General features: G+C 42.6%; 1 long non-coding RNA gene across 1 annotated transcript; it reads right to left on the reverse strand.

Moving 5' to 3' along the window:
- Nucleotides 1-11663: 11663 nt before the first annotated feature.
- LOC146257451 (uncharacterized) lies at nucleotides 11664-15109 on the reverse strand. Its single transcript, XR_014729927.1, has 3 exons — nucleotides 14998-15109; nucleotides 14731-14833; nucleotides 11664-11687 (listed from the first exon to the last, which is right to left on the reverse strand). It is a non-coding gene; the product is annotated as an uncharacterized LOC146257451 (long non-coding RNA).
- Nucleotides 15110-18119: the final 3010 nt, after the last annotated feature.

Genomic DNA, 18119 nt, shown 5'->3' on the forward strand with positions numbered 1-18119 from the left:
ATTAGAAACAGGTTAGGGTTTGGGCCGGGGTAGAGGTGAGAGGGGAGGGAATTAATTAGATGTGTGGCTCATCAAGATGTAAGTCTTATAAATGCTACTCCTGGCTGCAGATGATGAACATTTCAAATAGTCGCACCATGTCAACATTATGATAATAAAGAGCCAATCTCTTTTTTGACTCAGATCAGGTGATGTCTACAAACTTAACCCACAATCACCCAGCGTTAGAGCAGGGTGGAAGGGGAGAGCAGAAGGGACACCAAGATCCCACGTGATGATTTCATGCATTTCAATACAAACTGTACCGAACTGCATTCTGCAACCAACAAAAAAACAGCTCAAGGACTCTGAAGCACTGAATGGTTAAGATAGCGGATGTTTAGGTGGGTATTATGACAGGCTAATGAATGTCCTTGTCGTTAATGATTAATTCCTTCGCGTTCTGGTATTTTTCTAATGTCAGGGAACGGATGTCTTGTGTCAAACAAAAAGCAACCTGTGGCTTATATTTCACATCAAGGTTTAATCATATTTCAAAAGGGAATGAGTGTCGAACCCTCACAAACATCTCCATTGATGTCTAAAAAACATTAATCTGACTTGATTACTAAACTCCACAGTCAGGCAAGCGGGGTGGTACAGTAGCTTAAATACCTGAACCAATGACCCTAAGGAGAAACCAATCAATGGCTCGCACAATGAACTAAACTCCCTGTGCTAATTGAATTTCCCATGGACCAAGATGAGGTTCCTGCTGTCTGTATCCTTCTGAAACTGGGTTTATACAACCCAACAAACACCCTCCTATGCAGTCAATGGATTCAAGGTAACATGGTCATTCTTACATTTCAGACAAATTACATATACATATATATTAGAGAGAATTATACATGCACACATTCATACACTGTTTATATTATAATATAATTATATACATACATACACTTTATATCAAGATTTCAAAAAAAATGCACAAAACAAAATACACCACCAAGACATATAATTCACAGACGCTGCCACTCTATGCTGAGTAGAGCACATCTCTTCTAAAGTTATTAGCGGGGAAAAAGGCTCATAGGGCCTAGAGGCCAACAAAAAAGTCGTCTGCAGCAGTTTGGTCAATTTAAGAGAAAAAAATGACCTCATCCAAACGAGAGGGCCAGACTCAAACCACATTCGATAAGAAACCCATTTTCTTACCCAGAAAAGGAAAGGGACAAATAGACAGTAGCAGGCATACATTTCTTGCAGCGGTTGGAGCATTCTCTAGCAACCTTTATAGCTTAAGAGAAGGAGCAAAGTTGCTATCAGACTATTGTGGTTTATTACTTTGGGATATAATAGGACTGCTGGCAAGTGAGTTTTATGCCGTTTCTGTGAGACTCTCCTCTGCTCCCTACGGGTGTGATTGTGGCAGCAGTGGCTCTGTGATAGGCTGTTATACTGGGCTCTTCAAAACCCTTGCCTTGACCACTTCTGTGGCCTCCTCTCAACCAGCTAGTGATTCTCTCCCTCTTTCCATTGCTTCATCTCTCTCTCTCTCCTTTTTTTCACTCCAGATTCCCTCTTTCTACGGTTGATCAGCTATATTTTCCAACATTGTAATAAATCTATTTAATTTAGAGAGAGGTATAAATTTCATTTTAGTCATTTAAAACCCCAGTCTAGCATTCTGATATTTTTCAACATCTTTTTCAACGTCTATGAATCTGAAAATACAAAAAAGGAGACACTCTTTTCCAGAAATTAAAAGTAGCCATTAAAGCTTCTGACCACTTGAAATAAATTGTGGCCAATGACATCGGTGCCAGTGTGGAAATAACTAGCTAACTAAGTTATTCAACCCATTAGTGATCTCTCTCTCTTTTCAACACTCCCTTTTTCACTCCCTTCCACGCCCTTTATATTTCCCCCTGACTGCATCCAGCTACCTTCCTCTCTCTTTCCACTTAATTTGTTGTTGCAACACGGTAGAGGAAAGAAGATTGTAGAGAGGGTGAGAGAGAGAAGGAGGCAGGATGAGAGAGAGGGAGGAAGGGTGATAGAGAGACACAGAGACAGATACATAGACAGGGAGATACAGAGAGAGATACAGACAAAGAGAGAGAGAGAGAGAGAGAGAAAGAGAGAGAGAGAGAGAGAGAGAGAGAGAGAGAGAGAGAGAGAGAGAGAAAGAGAGAGAGAGAGAGAGAGAGAGAGAGAGAGAGAGAGAGAGAGAGAGAGAGAGAGAGAGAGATAGAGAGAGAGATGGCTAAGCCAAAGCAGGGCTTGGTGGTGGTGGTGCGTCCCAGACCCCTTTCCACAGAGAGTGTAGGCCTGACTGCAGCCCAATGTGCTATAAGGACTTAACGCCACCAGGGACTCAGCCCATTTGAATGCTCCGGCTTTCTTTATCCGTGACACAAGTGGTGCAGAAAAATTGCTGGGGATTAATTGAAGGGATTGGAGTTGGGGGTGGGAAGCACCAACCTACAGGATCAGTGCTTACTGCTTCCTCAGAGGTGTCGCTCCATAAATAGTGGAGTTCCGCAATGCTTTTATTGACAGTGGGTTAGGCACAGATACTGTGCACCAAAACACCCCGCCCCATTGAACATTGAAGCAGATCTCATTTCGGACAGAGAGGCAAAAGGGGCGTTTAGGAAATAACGTAAGCATAACAAAACAGTGATAAGAATATATTAGAGGTCTTTTGGCCCTCCCATAGCTTTGAGGACAATGTAAGCAGGGGTTCTTAGCATGGGACGCTACGCTACACTGAAGCAGTGTTGAGGGAAAAGGCACAGAAGCTCTTCCATCTATATTTCTGTCTGAATTCTAAGACTTCCTATGTGTATACTGTGAAAAAATGGAATGGTAATCTATAGATTTAGAGCAAGATTATATGCTAAAATATTCACATGACGCGGGTCACTAAAATAAAAACTTGTAGTGTAGATTACCCAAAAGGCAAACATACAACATTTTGACTTCATAAAGATATTTGGGGGCTTAAAAAAAGATTTGGTGTGGATAATCATAGGTGACAGATACACATTCCACCAGTTGCACCCTGCGTATAGTATGCAGACTAGGATGTGCTTTTGTTTGAAACAGCTGAAAGCATCTCAAAGAATTGGCAGAGCTAGTTTTGGCCTGGCACTCTGACAGCGCGTCACATCATCAGCTGATGTCACTCAAGCAATCAACTGCAGGTGTGCTAACTGAAGGTCCAGGCCTTCCCCTTCAGAATATCTGAATACTGCACACATTCACAGACCCATGTGCTCACACATCATGTGTTACTGTGTATACCTGCATGTTACTGTGTATACCTGCATATTGTGCAACTGCTGCACATCCTCCATCCCCAACCTCTCCATACTGTCTTCTGTATCGTCACTACAAGATGTTGTTAAGGCTCTGTGAAGCCTTTTGACTTGCTTGTTAAAAAGCCTACTTTAAGTTTGAAATTATTCCTGTCCACCCGGCGATCTAATATCCTATGCTCCATGCCTTGTTATTGTGCACTTGTTGTGCTGTGCTAGCTCTATGATCCAAGGCAGGGAGTTCCCCCTTAGATATAACCACACCGCCTTAGACAAACCTATTTCCATAGCGATAAATGACTAAATCAATACGTGAGTGTCTTGACAGAACTGAGATCTCAACAATGGCATGTGGTGGGAGAGATGAGGTTTCATGTGATTCCTCTGACTCAATATCAAACTTTTTTGTAGTATTCAATGAGTACAGATGACAAACGATTGCTTGCTCGTGCTACTTCTTCCTTAAGCAGTGAAATAGTTCCAATTTTACCCAAGCCTAATTTCAGACTCAATGAAATACATTTGCTTGGATTAGGTCTAATCTCAGTTGAGAGAGCTGCTGTCCCTGTGTGTCTATTCAAACTAATTAAGTAGCAGATTCCTCATCACACTTTAGCTTGCGTTTTTTTATTATTCAAAATGGCTGTAGCCTACTGTCCATCCATTCAAGGGTCAGTTCAAGTTCAAGTTCTAGGCAAACTGTATTTTATTTGCCTCTCACTCCCCCCTCTCTCTCTCCCTTATCTCTCTCCACTGTCTCAGTGCCCATAGAGAAGTAAAAGAGCTAATGACCCAGTGCAGCTCTCACACACTTGATCCAGTTTGATTGACTGCTGGTGTTTCCTCCAGCCCAGAGGTGAACATCTACCAGCTGACAGTGCTGCACAGCTGCCGGGGGGATCGGACACTGGGCTTTGAGCACCAGTCCACAGCACGCGGGCTAGCTGGCGTCAGTGTGTATGACGAGTGAAAATGCAGCGCTTACGCACTCCCAAACTCCCATAGCACACGCATAATTAGCCATACACACAACTTCACATGACATGCAGCTGTACTCTTTTTCTTAATGCTGATGACAGCGTATCCATTCCGGTAGAAAATGCTCCATAGCGACTGTTATATAGACTATCTTATATTGGATACACTCCAACAGTCAGCGGCTTGCTTCAAGCCAAGAGAGGTGTGTTTTATGTGGAAAACGATATCAAAGTGAAATACTATTGAGAGGTAAATCAAATATGCGGTGCGGGGGGAAAAAACATCAAGTTTCCCATTTCAAAGTAATTTTCCCTTGACTGTTATTCTAACGCTCTTAATAACGGGCACTTTTTATGATGTAATAGAACACTCAAGACTTCCGCCCTTGGCTCCCCCAGGGGGAGTGTGTAGGGATGCTCGTGATGGTGGTGGTGGGAGGGGGGATACAGACACTGACGGACCAGGCTTGCTAACCATCAAGGAGGCGACAAGGACACGCTTCCACTGAACCACACAGCACAGCTTATGACTTCTCACTCTGTCAGGTCACATTCTAACAAGCTTTGCATTGGTTACACACAACACACACACACACGAGCAGAAATCATTATTTCAACAGTTATATGCAGAACCTGGCAACCCTGGTCCCATGTAATTTACAGCCCATGACCTACGGACATCTACATTACAAAGGAATCTGTGGTGAGAGACGGTCAGTGGTGGGTGGGGGGGTGAAAGAAAGCGAGTGAGTAAGAGAGAGAAAGAAGAAGAAGTGAGAAAGGGATGGTGTGTACAGGGAAAGCACATTGAATGTGTGAGCATGGCTTTGTGTGAGAAACAGAGAGAGAGAGAGAGAGAGAGAGAGGGAGGGAGAGAGAGAGAGAGAGAGAGAGGGAGAGAAATAAGAGGGAAAGAGAGAGAAAGAGTATAAGGGAAAAAAGAAAAACATTCAATGTGAACAACAAGAAGACAAGAGAAACAACAATAAACAACAAATATAATTTGTGGTTATACGGTCCGGCAAAGTGAATGGGGAGAGTGCGGTAGCAGAGAGTGTGGGTGTGGGAGGGGGGGCGGCTGTGTGGCCAGATGCAGCCAACATGTCTGAAAGCAATCAAACAATGTCTGGCCCAATCCTCCGCCTCATCACTGCGTGAGGCCTCCATGAGGTGAGGGCGGGTGTGGAATAGAGGGTGTGTGTGTGTGTCTCTGTCTACGGAGCCGTTTCTACTCTCTAATCAGGAGCCGGACCACCGTAATTGCCTGCTACAATCTATCTCCACCACCGTGGGCCATGGACCTCTTTCAGCAGAGTTAGACAGGGAGGCCCGGTTCATTTTAATATGTTGCGTGCCGTCAAGTGAAATTGGCAGGGTAAATAGGGACTGCTGTTTATTTCCTACTCGCCCGACGGAACCACCCCCCCACCCCCACCCCCCACAAACCACCACCACCACCAAACTCCCGCCTCCAACAAACCTCCCCTCAGAAACACACATGCACCACCACACAATGAGAATTGCTTACACACTCGGCACACACACAGACCCAGACACACACACCTCATGAGCGTATGCCCGCACCACAAACACACACCCATTCCCTCGCTATGTTGCCGTCACACGAAACACGCAAGGTAAACGGAGGGATAGAGAAAGCATCCTCCTCAACTGGCCAGGAATGACTGTGGGCGGGGCAAGTCCTCCATGTGTCCATTCCTAAACAAAGTGGAGGGGCTCGTCCAAATGAAAGCACAGCAAATCACAATGTCTCGAAATGTGTAGAGCACGTGGGGAATCTCGTCTTTCTCTGGACACGTGAGACCTGCTTGTGCGGGGCTGCATGTGGCTGGAACAGGTGCTCATGATGGTTTCACTCCAGACACAGCGGTGTGCTCAAAAACAAGATATTCTTATTGACGTTAACAGGCAAATCATGTTTTACCAGGTCACATTTGTGTACACAAACAAAACATTCCCCCAGATAAACACGCCGTTTTCTTGTTCTCCTTCACAGTGGAAAACTATCCAGGAACAGTAAACAGATTTTATTGACAAAAGTTAGTACAGGGGATGAAATACTTAGGAAAACCAAGCTTGAGTAGCTACACACACACACACTCTCTCACATAAACCAACTAGAGCTGAGCCTGTCCATGTGTACAATAGGAAATTATGGTCTGGAGGCCTTAAAAAGTGACATAACAGTTAGACCTATCACAGCACCCTAATGACATGGTGGTGTGGGCCTGAACTATAGTGAGGGCTGGCTTCCATCACTGACTTCAGCCTCGGTTCTGGAATTTACACACATTTGTCAGCCGAGTGGAGATAGAGTAACACCCAAAAAATAAATAGGACTCAGGAATAATGAATAGAACAAAGACACGGAAATGCTCTGCCACAAAGTCTCTTTCAGGCACTAAAGTCTGAAAGCGTTTTTTTTTTAATAGTGAACGCATAGAAAACATAGAGATAGGGATCGAGAGCTGATGTACAGAAAATAAGGCTGGAGAATACTTGCACACATAATGACATGTCTTACCAGTGGAAAAGCAAACTGGTTTGCTAGTTGACCATACAGCAAACTTGTATTACATTTACATTTAGCAGACGCTCTTATCCAGAGCGACTTACAGTAAGTACAGGGACATCCTCCCTGAGGCAAGTAGGGTGAAGTGCCTTGCCCATGGACACAGCGTCATGTGCACTGGCCAGGAATTGAACTGGCAACCTTCAGATTACTAGCCCAATGTTCTACCCGCCCAGCCACCTGACACTTGACTATTAGCAACAGCCAAGAACCATAACTAGGTTTGAGATAGTAGAAATGGGGTCTTAGAGTGACCATTGGGTTCTTGGTAACCTCCCTGGGTATTTTAATGTAAGATTAGACTAAGATAATATCGAATCAGACATGATTTAATGATTAGTACTAACATATGCCAATGGTAAGTTCTTCAATGTCTGTCACATTTGACAGAATATATAAACTAATAGTCAAAAAGGGTGTTTTGATGGTGTGGAGGGGACACAGTCAGTTTAAAAACAAGGCTTTATTGCAAGGACAAGAGCTGAATCTACCAACATAAAACTCAGAAGTTTGGCAAGAGGGACATGACACTATTAATATATACAATATAGTAGGCCTGACTTTTATGAAGACAAACGGTACATAACTGGTATTTTGTACCTGACCGAGCCTTGAATGTCTGAATTTGCCTTTAATAATGAGAATAAGTTTCCAGTTAATTCCCAACTTATTTTCAAAGAAATGTTATATGACCAATGGTCATGGTTCTTCTCCAATAAAATTTTCTTACTCTTCTAGTTAAGTCTTCATTATTTTATAATTTTTTTTACAGATCCCCCCCCCGATTTAAAATCTATACTAAGAAAACATACATTGATTGGTTTAGCTATAACAATGGATCTTCAATAATCAGATTCATGCAAATATCTCAAATAGGGTGGAAGAGAACATTATTTCAGTAGCAATGGTGGTACAGTGGTGAGATAATAAAAAACCCCATCCATGACAACCTTAAGATACAGCATGACAAAGTCAAATTACAACACATGGAAAACAATACTGTGAATTGGTTTAACAATGTGTTTTTTTTTTTTTTACAAAATATGTTTCAAGGTCCTCCAAATATTTAATTTTACTTCAGATTAATAGAGTTTTCCCTCTAAGGCCTTGTTGTTGTTAATTGTGTTGTGGGTTTAGTTGTGAACTTTAGACTTTTTAAACAACATTTTGAAAGAAAGGACAGAGGAGTATTTTATATCATTTTGTCTAGGGCACTGCTGCACATTTACTAGGGTCCTTGTGGTTTTTCAATCAGTGATAACAGCAGTATTTGGTGACTAGCAATCCAAACGTTGTTCACAATGATATTTGAACTTTAGGTTCAAAAGACCTGAGAACCATACAGCTTCACATCTTTTTTCAGTTTTATATGTTCAGTCGCTTGCTAAATGCCCCATTTGAGACAGAATTGAGGCCCTCTCCAAATAGCCACATAACTGCTTTTTCTAAAATTACTTCTTATTATTTAGAAGACGTTTCAAGACAGTCTTTGAATTACAATGAGCCTAACAATTGACTGGACCTAGAACTCCTTTTTTACTGCCAGGCAAGACAGCCAAACAATGTTGAACTCTTATGTCTGTCTGAAAGGGATAAACCGTTTCATTTTAAGAAGGATACAGAACCGTCTAAGGGGTAACTTGGGGGGATGGGGGGGCAAATTGTCAGAGGTGATGAGGGTTTCAAAATACAGTTATGGAAGCAATTTTGTTTATTAGCACCTAGAATGGCAACAATTGCAGAGGTCAAATCTCGAATTCTTATTTTTATCAAGGGGCCACATCGGCTGCTTAGCAAATTTGCGACAGAAGTCATCACTAAACAAATGTATTGAAAACGCCTGGACAGTTTTAGGTCTACAAGTCGCTACAAGTTCAACCCTCTTTAGCTTTCTCGGCTTTAATCAGTGTCATCCAGCACAGGGCCAAAGTAGCACGCTACTGTAGGTAATTCACTTACTGGATCGTGAGTTTAGGTTCTTAGAAAATATACTGTCTAGTGCATAAACTGTGTTCTGAATATGAATGTCAACAGTTTGAACAGTTTTGTTTACCTGTCATGAACAAGGTTCAAATTCTGTTTTGTCAGATTCTACACATATTCTCTAGTATCAGATACACTGAAAGGTTAACTGGAGAGGAAAGTTATTGCTTGAAAGTGATGACCTGGACCCAAAGAATGGAAGGATGTAAAATCAGATGGTGGCACTTTAAAAAAAAAGAAAAGGCCCAGATCGCCAATGCTTACTGCTCCAAAGTCAGAGTAAGGACACTGACGCAGGCACACTTGATGAGCAGGGGACATTCCACTGTCATCCCCAATGCATAAATCTGCTGTTAACTGTAAAATCAATGCTACTTATTGTAAAACAATACACAGCGGGGCATGCCAAGTGAATTCTGTAGCCACCACTTTCAGCCAATCACAAGGCTTAAGGACTTTGTCCTTGGCCAACTACGACCTTGCCTTTAAATACAATGGCATTGGCCCAAAAAGAAAGCACCTCATGGAAACATTCATTATAAATCTCCATGCTCGACAATTGTGTAATATGTGTAAAATATTGTGTAAAATTTCCTTCTTTTTTGGTCATTTTCCAATAAAATAAGTCTTTCCACAGAAGAGGTGTGTGTGTTCACACTTAAGTCCCATTCACACCAATGCCAGCTAGCCCGCGTGCTGTGGACTGGTGCTCAAAGCCCAGTGTCCGATCCCCCCGGCAGCTGTGCAGCACTGTCAGCTGGTAGATGTTCACCTCTGGGCTGGAGGAAACACCAGCAGTCAATCAAACTGGATCAAGTGTGTGAGAGCTGCACTGGGTCATTAGCTCTTTTACTTCTCTATGGGCACTGAGACAGTGGAGAGAGATAAGGGAGGGAGAGAGAGAGAGAGAGAGAGAGAGAGAGAGAGAGAGAGAGAGAGAGAGAGAGAGTTGCTAGAGATGTGCCATATGCTCCCATGGTGCAAGGTGCATTTACAGCATTGACGTACATGTTCAATCTTTAATATGGAGTCAACTGAGAAGACTTGCATTGAAAACACCAGTTTTGTTGAAACGATAAAACCAAGTCAGATTTGCAAGTGTTCAGGGTTCTCCAATCCTGGTCCTCGAGGCCGCTGTCCTGTGCATGTTTTAGATGTTTCCCTGCTCCAGCACACCTGATTCAAATGAATGGTCATTACCCTGCTTCCACAGAGCTTGATAACAACCCATTCATTTGAAACAGGTGTGCTGGAGCAGGGAAACATCTAAAACATGCAGGACAGCGGCCATCAAGGACCAGGATTGGAGAACCCTGGTTGAAGCAAATATCGAATTTCATAATTTCTCAAGTTTGTATTTTTTTTATATAAAGCATTGTATTTTGAATTTACCAAAAACATATTTCAAAAAAAAAAAAAGGGACACAGACCAGACCACTGAATGGAACAGTGCAGGTGTTATAGTTTCCTGGGTTCTGTCCAATAACATCACAGCGCCATCTAGTGGCCACAATGAGAAACTCCACTTTTGTGAGCGTGTTGGACTCAATCAGGGGCACCATATGGGGGGTAAAAGTTAGGACAATTCTAAGGGCCACTGACTGACAGGGCCCCCCCAAAATAGAAAAACGAATAGAAATGATAAAATATATATATATTTTATTTTTCATGGGGCCCGAAATTCCTGGCGGCGCCCATGGACTCAATACTTCAGTATTTCTGTCAAAGAACATAGGTGGGTTAATCTCAATTTCGATTAAGTTAAAGAAATTGCCTTTTTCAATACTTTAATTGTATTGACAACAGAAGCAAGCTTATGAAGTGCAATTATACGTCCTTTAGATATATATGATACGCTAAGTACATATAGGTACCCAGCTCCAATGTGCCAGTGCAGTAGGGCCAGGTTGGATATGGTGCAAAATAAAAACACAAGCCAACCACAAAAAATCTGATAGTTCTATTAGTACGTCAGATTGTAAAACAGATTTGGAGCAAAACTTTTTCAGATCATCACAAAGCAACCAATAGAAATCCCTTTGTCCAATTCCCATCATTCAAGTTCGCCTCTGAAGCACACTTCTTTCCCAGTTCCATCCAGCCACCTCTCTGAAGAGCACAGCCAGAATGTACAACCTGACCATAGCCTTCAGCAACCCCCCCCCCTTCCTTATTCCCTCCCCCCACAGTGAGCCCCACAGTCCGGGCCCTGCTGCCCACCGCTGCTGGTGCTAGCTCTGCACCGAGAGGGGAATTTACATTTTAATAGGCAGAGCCGCTTGCCGAGCCACCCTCGAATGAGGGGGTCTATGCTCAGACGAACAGCGGGGAATGCACCCAGCTGCAGAAGTTTCCCATGAACCCCCGAGACAATTTCTGGAGCACACGGATGGAAAAGGGAAATAAAATGATATTTTTAGCCAAAACCGGCTTCCCATCTGTATATACTGTATATGTATGCGCTGCTTCATATACATAAACACACATACATATAGATGCATATTTACTCATCTCGGAACCCAGGAGTCTGTTTTTTCCCTCTCAATCTCATTCAAAAGTCAGATGTGTGAGACTACATATTTACCAACAAACCGTCCTTAGAAATGAGATTTGATGCCATGCCACCTTAGATTTGAAAGGAGATACTGTAGGTGCAGATTGCAGGGTGTGTGGGTGTGTGTATGGAGATGACTGCAGCAGAGGGCTTGGCGTTGAGCCTGTGCTCACTGAAGCATGGCGGTTCCATCACAGCTGTCATTAGCCACCAAACAAAGGCACATCCAGAGGAAGGAAAGGATGATGAGGAGGTCTGTCTTCACCACAGCACTGTCAGGGACAGAGAGGGAGAGAGAGGGGCTCAATGAAGCCCCAGCCAAGGACATGAGTGGAGGTCACCAGCAGAGCGTTCTCACGGATGGAGGGGATGAGCTCCAGTGTGTTTTACATATTTCCAGATACAGGACATATAGTAGATAAAATACAAAAGATATCAATAGAAACACAGAAGATAGGAAGATGTATCCTACTAACTTATTATTTTTTTATTATTTTGTATCCCCCCGATATGTCCAAAATAGCCAAATAAGCAATTTATAGAAATTGCATTTAGTTGACATGAGTCACATGAGCTAGTAGTAAGAGTCATGTAGGTAAGTTCCAAACCTGCTGTGTGACATTTAGGTTGGCATGATACTTACATGTTAATACTTGAAAATGACCTATCTTTCTTCATCCCCCTGTGTACTCTCACCCACTCCCTCTTTCTTTCCCCCCAGTTTCACAGCGTTACAAGCCTGTGTCACTGTCGAGTGTGAAACGGCACAATGTGTCCCAGCTCCAGGCATGCAATCAGAAACAGGGCCCCTCCCCAACCTAATTAATAACTATTGAACATGCTAACAACAATCAACACTAATTAAATGCACGCTTGTTGACAAGGGTGCAAGCCTTATCAAAAGCTGGAGACGGGGAGGGCGAGTGTTTTGTGGGCGTGTGGGTGTGGGAGGAGGGTAAACTGGGTCTTCTGTTTTCCGTAATTAGCTAACGAAGAACCCCAAGGCCATAGTTTTAATTCATAGCGGTGACTCCGGCTCTGTCTGATTCTCAGGATGGACTGGGAAAGCAGGTCAGTCTCTCCAACTTGGGAGCCATGGGGACATTATGGGGACGTCACAGTGTAAAACTGTTCTAACACTGTTTAGAAGTTATACAGTATGGGTTATACAGTAGAACTAATAATGTAACTAGAATGTAATGTCAATGTTTCAGTACAGTAACTGAATTTGTGTGCTGAAGGAGGTGAAGCCCACTAGATATGAAATTCCCTCCTCAAAATGATCCCATCAATGTTTCATAATAATCCTTACACATGCAGAAAACCTGTAGAAAAGTTTCAATGGAGTAAAACTGAGAATTGTCAGCGGTAGAACATTTCCATGGGAAGTTTCAGGAATATTTGGAAATATTCTGGGATTTTAAGAAATAATGGGGATTTTTTAACATATTGTATTTTTCATGAAATGTGCAGACATCATTTGTAACTATTTCATTAAACAGGCATTTGTATAGAAATTATGCTCTATGTGAACACTCCACAAACACCATTCAAAATCAAGCTAAAACCCATATTATTCTATTACATAAAAAATAAAACATGATGTGTTGAAGAAAGCCTTAGCTAGTAAGTTAGAAACTAAATTTAAAAGCTATTTGTTATGTATGGACTTGCCAATTAGACTTAGCATGAACAAATATACTTACCTCAGTAATTACATGACAGAAATGGCAGAAAAGCTTATGAATGCTTTCTTCACTATTCGCCTTGACTACTGCAATAGCCTTCCCTCTGGTCTCCCCCCCCAAAAGTATTAAAGAACTACAGTTAGTTCAGAATGTGGCTGCAAGGGTATTGGCTCACACAAAAAAGAAAGACCACATTATTCCAGCAGTCCTTACACTAAACTGGCCACCTGTGGGTTTTGAATTGATTGGTTCTTGTTCTGGTTTTTAAAACAGTTTTAAAAGGTTTAGCAACAAAATATTGGGTTGAATGGCATGATGTGTGGGCTTGATTGTCTTGGGCACAACATATCAGTTTGTGTAAAGAAAGCATGAAAGAAGAATAAAGCACTGAATTGCAATATTACAAAATTCCCATTAGATGGGGCTGTTGTCACTGTGCCACAATCACAAATTAATTACGTGAATTCACCAAGTAAATTAAAGTTAATAAAATGACACCTCTATTCAATATTGTCCTCACTAATTCAATACATAATGGTTTACAATATAAATAGGAAAGATTACACTTTATGGAAAGATTAGGGTTAGGGTTAGAACACCTTTGCAATCCTATTCCAACCCTACACTGTATTTAAACATGAACAGAATGAATCAGCATTTGGTTGACAGTTAACAGTTACAGTCAATTAAAGACAGAAAGTTCAGAGTTATGGGCCCCCACCCCACTAACCCCCGTGGCCTGGCCTACTGACTGAACCACACTCAGTCTGTTCCAACTCCCAATACAAGGTGAGGTAATTCTGAGTGACAGCCTGGGATGGGGACGGTACCATAGTATTGACATCAGCCGCTTGTTCCCATGATCAGCCCTCAATAGGCGATTGAGTTTGCCAGTGACCCTAAACAAATGCTGGGACAAACATCAGCGGACTTCCCCTCTGCTGGCTTCTGCCGCCTCCTCCCCCCTACACACACACACACACACACACACCCCATCCTAATCAATAGACAGTCGATCAATAGCCAGTAACCAGTATTGATGACTCTGTCCCGTCTGCTGCCTGTTCCCAGCTAGCAGAGCCTGAGACTTGGCTTGAGGGAATTTGAAAACACACTCCCCTCCCCCACACACTTGTTGTGCATGTCCCCACACAGACAGATGTACAGTATTGAATATGAGGATAGACACGCAAGCTTGGCCCTGATCTCTCTCTCTCTTTCTCTCTCACACACACACACACAGACCTTGCAAGTCAGTAATTCAAAAGAGCATTGCTGTTAAGCACTGCCTAACATGCCAACTGATGGGGAAAGCACACTATAATGTATGTCAGCCATTCATTCAGCCTGTATTGTATAGATGAGCATTTCTCAAGGGACCCTTACAATCCTCACGGCAGAACTTGGTCTAAGTTAACCCAGATGTTGTCAAACCTGGTCCTGGGAGCTACCTTAACATAGGTTAACATTTCTGATTCTAATAATTAAGCTGGTTGGTGTGTTGAACCAGGGCTGTTACATTTGGGATTAGAACAAAAACCCAGGAAGGTAGCTCTCCAGGAACAAGAGGCCCATGGGTTAGCCATTCATGTTAATGTCATACAATTTTTGCTCCTGAGGCACTTACTGTTGTGGTTTTACCTTTTGACAGAGAGAAGATCCAGAGATAATGTAATGTAATAGACAGGAAACCTGATTAGCCTATGGTTTGGTGGCCTGGGTGAAAGTGCCTAAAGGGAGACAAATGTATCTTTTCATATACCTCATCTTTTCTCCAAACCTCTGTTTAACCACATCTAAACCAAATAGCTGTTGGTTCCAAGACTGACATGGGGACTCATGTGGGACAGGTTGGAGTATGGTGCCCCAGGTGAGTGTGCACCCAATGACTCACCTCACCAGTAGCATCAGCTGCAGTGGTTGCCAGATCCAGAACCTCATCTATGCATTTCTGAGAAGCACTCAGAGTTAATCCAATTGCCGGACACACCTGAGCTGCACTCAAGAACCCATTTGCAAGCACTGTGTTACTGTCAACATCCGTCAAATCAGCTGGAGTTTTCCATTTTCTACATTTCCCAATTTCCTGTCCCAGGGTACTCCAGTCTGAAGGCTGCATATGGTCAAGAACGTTACCTAATTAAGTAGGTTTACCAAACTTGAGAAACGGGCATATCGGCGTTTTGTAAGTACTTGCATAAACGAGGCAGAAGCACCAAGCAGCCTCGAGAAGGCAGGCAATCCCCAGGCTGGGAGGCTAGCAGTTGCAACAATTGAGGAAATAAACGGAAATAAAAGAAGGGAACGTCGAGGGACATGCCCCTTTTACTTCCTCCTTCAGTCTTAAGTTTCCAAGACAAGTTCGTCGTTGATTCGTTGTAAAAGTGTACAATTACGTTGTGTCCTTGGGCAAGGCACTTCGCCCTAGTTGCCTCGGGGGGAATGTCCCTGTACTTACTGCAAGTCGCTCTGGATAAGAGCGTCTGCCAAATGACTAAATGTAAAAGTAATTAAGCGCTCGAGACATATGCTTATAAGCTCTCGTTTTTCATGCTTGCGCGCTTCCTGTAGTGTTTGTTGACCATGATCCTTGATTAACCAAGAAGGCAAGAATGTGATATTCAGTATCACCCCCCCACTACCCCTTTCTTTTCACCTCTGTGTAGCATGCTCGTAGGCCCTATATGCTCAGTGGAAAGCAAATACTTTCTGTAAACAAGACTTTTCTGAGACCCCAACGTTCTTGGGTAAACACTCAGAACCCGGCGCTTTCAGCATAGTGAATGCAGGTCAGTGTAGGCTAAATAGCACGAATGATGGTTTTTGATCTACGTCCGCCTACCAAGAATGCAACTTTTCTTTCAAGTGCCTAAGTGAGGTGTGCAATTAACGGCTGATCGATAGCAAGCGTCTTCAGAATTTTTCCATCCGTTTTCAATGTAATGCGCACTAAAAGAAGAGCCTTGAACCGGCGTGGCCTCTTGTTTAGTGTTTGCATTTGCGTCAATGTTCGCACACTTCAGACATGTTGTTTACAAGGAATTGAAAGTATTTGACTTAATTGTTTTTAAATGACGAAGCGAGCTCATTTTAGGCCTAGATGCTTTCATAGACAAACACAAAAACATCGAGGCATGTGTTTACTTAAGGCAAGCTCACACATTTTACCCTAGGCTACGACTGGTATAGCCTGGCTCTGCCCTCCTACTTTCGCTCAATTAGGATTTTGCTTCTGTACTAGGTCTGGGAGTTTGACTTTGAAGTCGGTTTTCAGAAACAATTTTTGGTAGGTCCAATCAGGGAACAGAGGGAGTGGCTGATAACGATGACATTAATGTCGTCGACTAGTTTGAGTAGTTTCAGTCATGGCGGCGGAGACGCGAGCGAAGCTATTCGCGGTTGTGGCAACGCTACCGAATGTCCATAAGTTAAAGCCGGAGCAATAACATTCCTTGCTGAGTTTTGTTAGTGGCCATGATGTTGTGGCCCTCCTCCCCATGGGGTTCGGGAAAAGTTTGATTTTCCAGCTACGGCAGCTAGCTCTGTTACAGTAGTGGTGAAGGAGTTGACTAAGGCAAACGCTTGCGATTGGTTATGGCAGATCAGAGTGGCTCTGGGCAGATCCAATCGTTTTAAACTTCAACAGACACGCCTTCAACGAAGTTAACGCTTGTCAATGGAGCGATCCCAGACCCTCTGTAAAAATGAAATGTACGAGGGTATGGTTAGGACCAGGCAACGCCTAGTAGGCCTGTGTAGCATAAAGTCAAGCAGAATGCATACAGGGATAATTTTTGATTGTGGGTCAAGAGATGATGCCTTTTGTTAGAAAGGTCAGTTACCAAAAAGAAGTCAAGGACTGGTTCACATTGTTAGTATTGTACATCAATCTTTATCCAATGTAGCCTACTCAAGAATTGCACATTTACAGGTGAGGTCAGACTGTTTTAGATGGTATACATGCCACTACATTATGCCAAATATAATGTAAAACCCATATTGTTTATCTATTTTATAGTAAGGTAGCCTACCATATGTTATGATTTGGAAATCATTTTTTATGATTTTTCCATCAATGTAGGGGAAACGATTTAAAAGGTGATAAAACATCAGCCCAGTTCCAGTCCTAGCACATCCGGCGCCCGAGGCACAGCGGCTGCCTATGTCGCCAATGCCTCGGACCGGCCCTGCATCACCCTTACCAAAACATCATACTGTTTTGGTAAATATTCTTTCAACATCTTAGTAAATCACACAAATAAACCAAGACAATGCACTTTATTTCCAGATTAGCTAATTGCCAATTAGTAACCCCACTGCAAAAAAAACGTTGTCGCGCCTAATTGATAGCTTTTACAGCAATCTTCCCGAACGTTGCTTTTCTGAGTCCCCGCTCAGCAAGCTGCATTTTCTCATTAGATTATTGCAAATTGCAAAAACTGACGAAATGGGCTCATTTACTTAAGTGGTGTGATTGAAAGTATGTTTATGGAGCTTTTATGAAACTACCGTTCTGTTCTCGCCACTGCTGTTCCGCTTTGGGTTCTAGCCTCCAGACACAGTGAGAAACGGTGGGGATAATTACCGTAAGACGTGAGCGTAAACAAGGAACGGTTTTCAAACTCAGTCGACCATATATAAACTTTGATACATAAGTGACCTTCGTCCAGCTTTGTTTAAAACCGTAAAAATCTGGTACAGTACCCCTATTTTCCTTTATAATATAAATATATATATATATATATATATATATATATATACACATGAATAGCCTATATCAGGTCATTCTAAACTTTCCTGGATTTATTAGACATTGTTTCCCCATGGAGCCTCATCACACATAGAGAATTCTATCCTCTGTCACAACACATTATACCTCATACCTGTCATCCCTCCCTTTGTTCCACCAATGATATCCCTTGTCTCTACCGCTTCGTGTTACAATAACACTCATCAAACAGTCAACGTTTTGCCTCCACTCATGGTGTTTGGACAATAGGAATCTTGGTTGAGGAA

The sequence above is a fragment of the Hypomesus nipponensis genome, chromosome 15 (genome assembly GCF_054491055.1).
Source record: "Hypomesus nipponensis isolate SF chromosome 15, ASM5449105v1, whole genome shotgun sequence".
NCBI classification, from domain to species: domain Eukaryota; kingdom Metazoa; phylum Chordata; class Actinopteri; order Osmeriformes; family Osmeridae; genus Hypomesus; species Hypomesus nipponensis.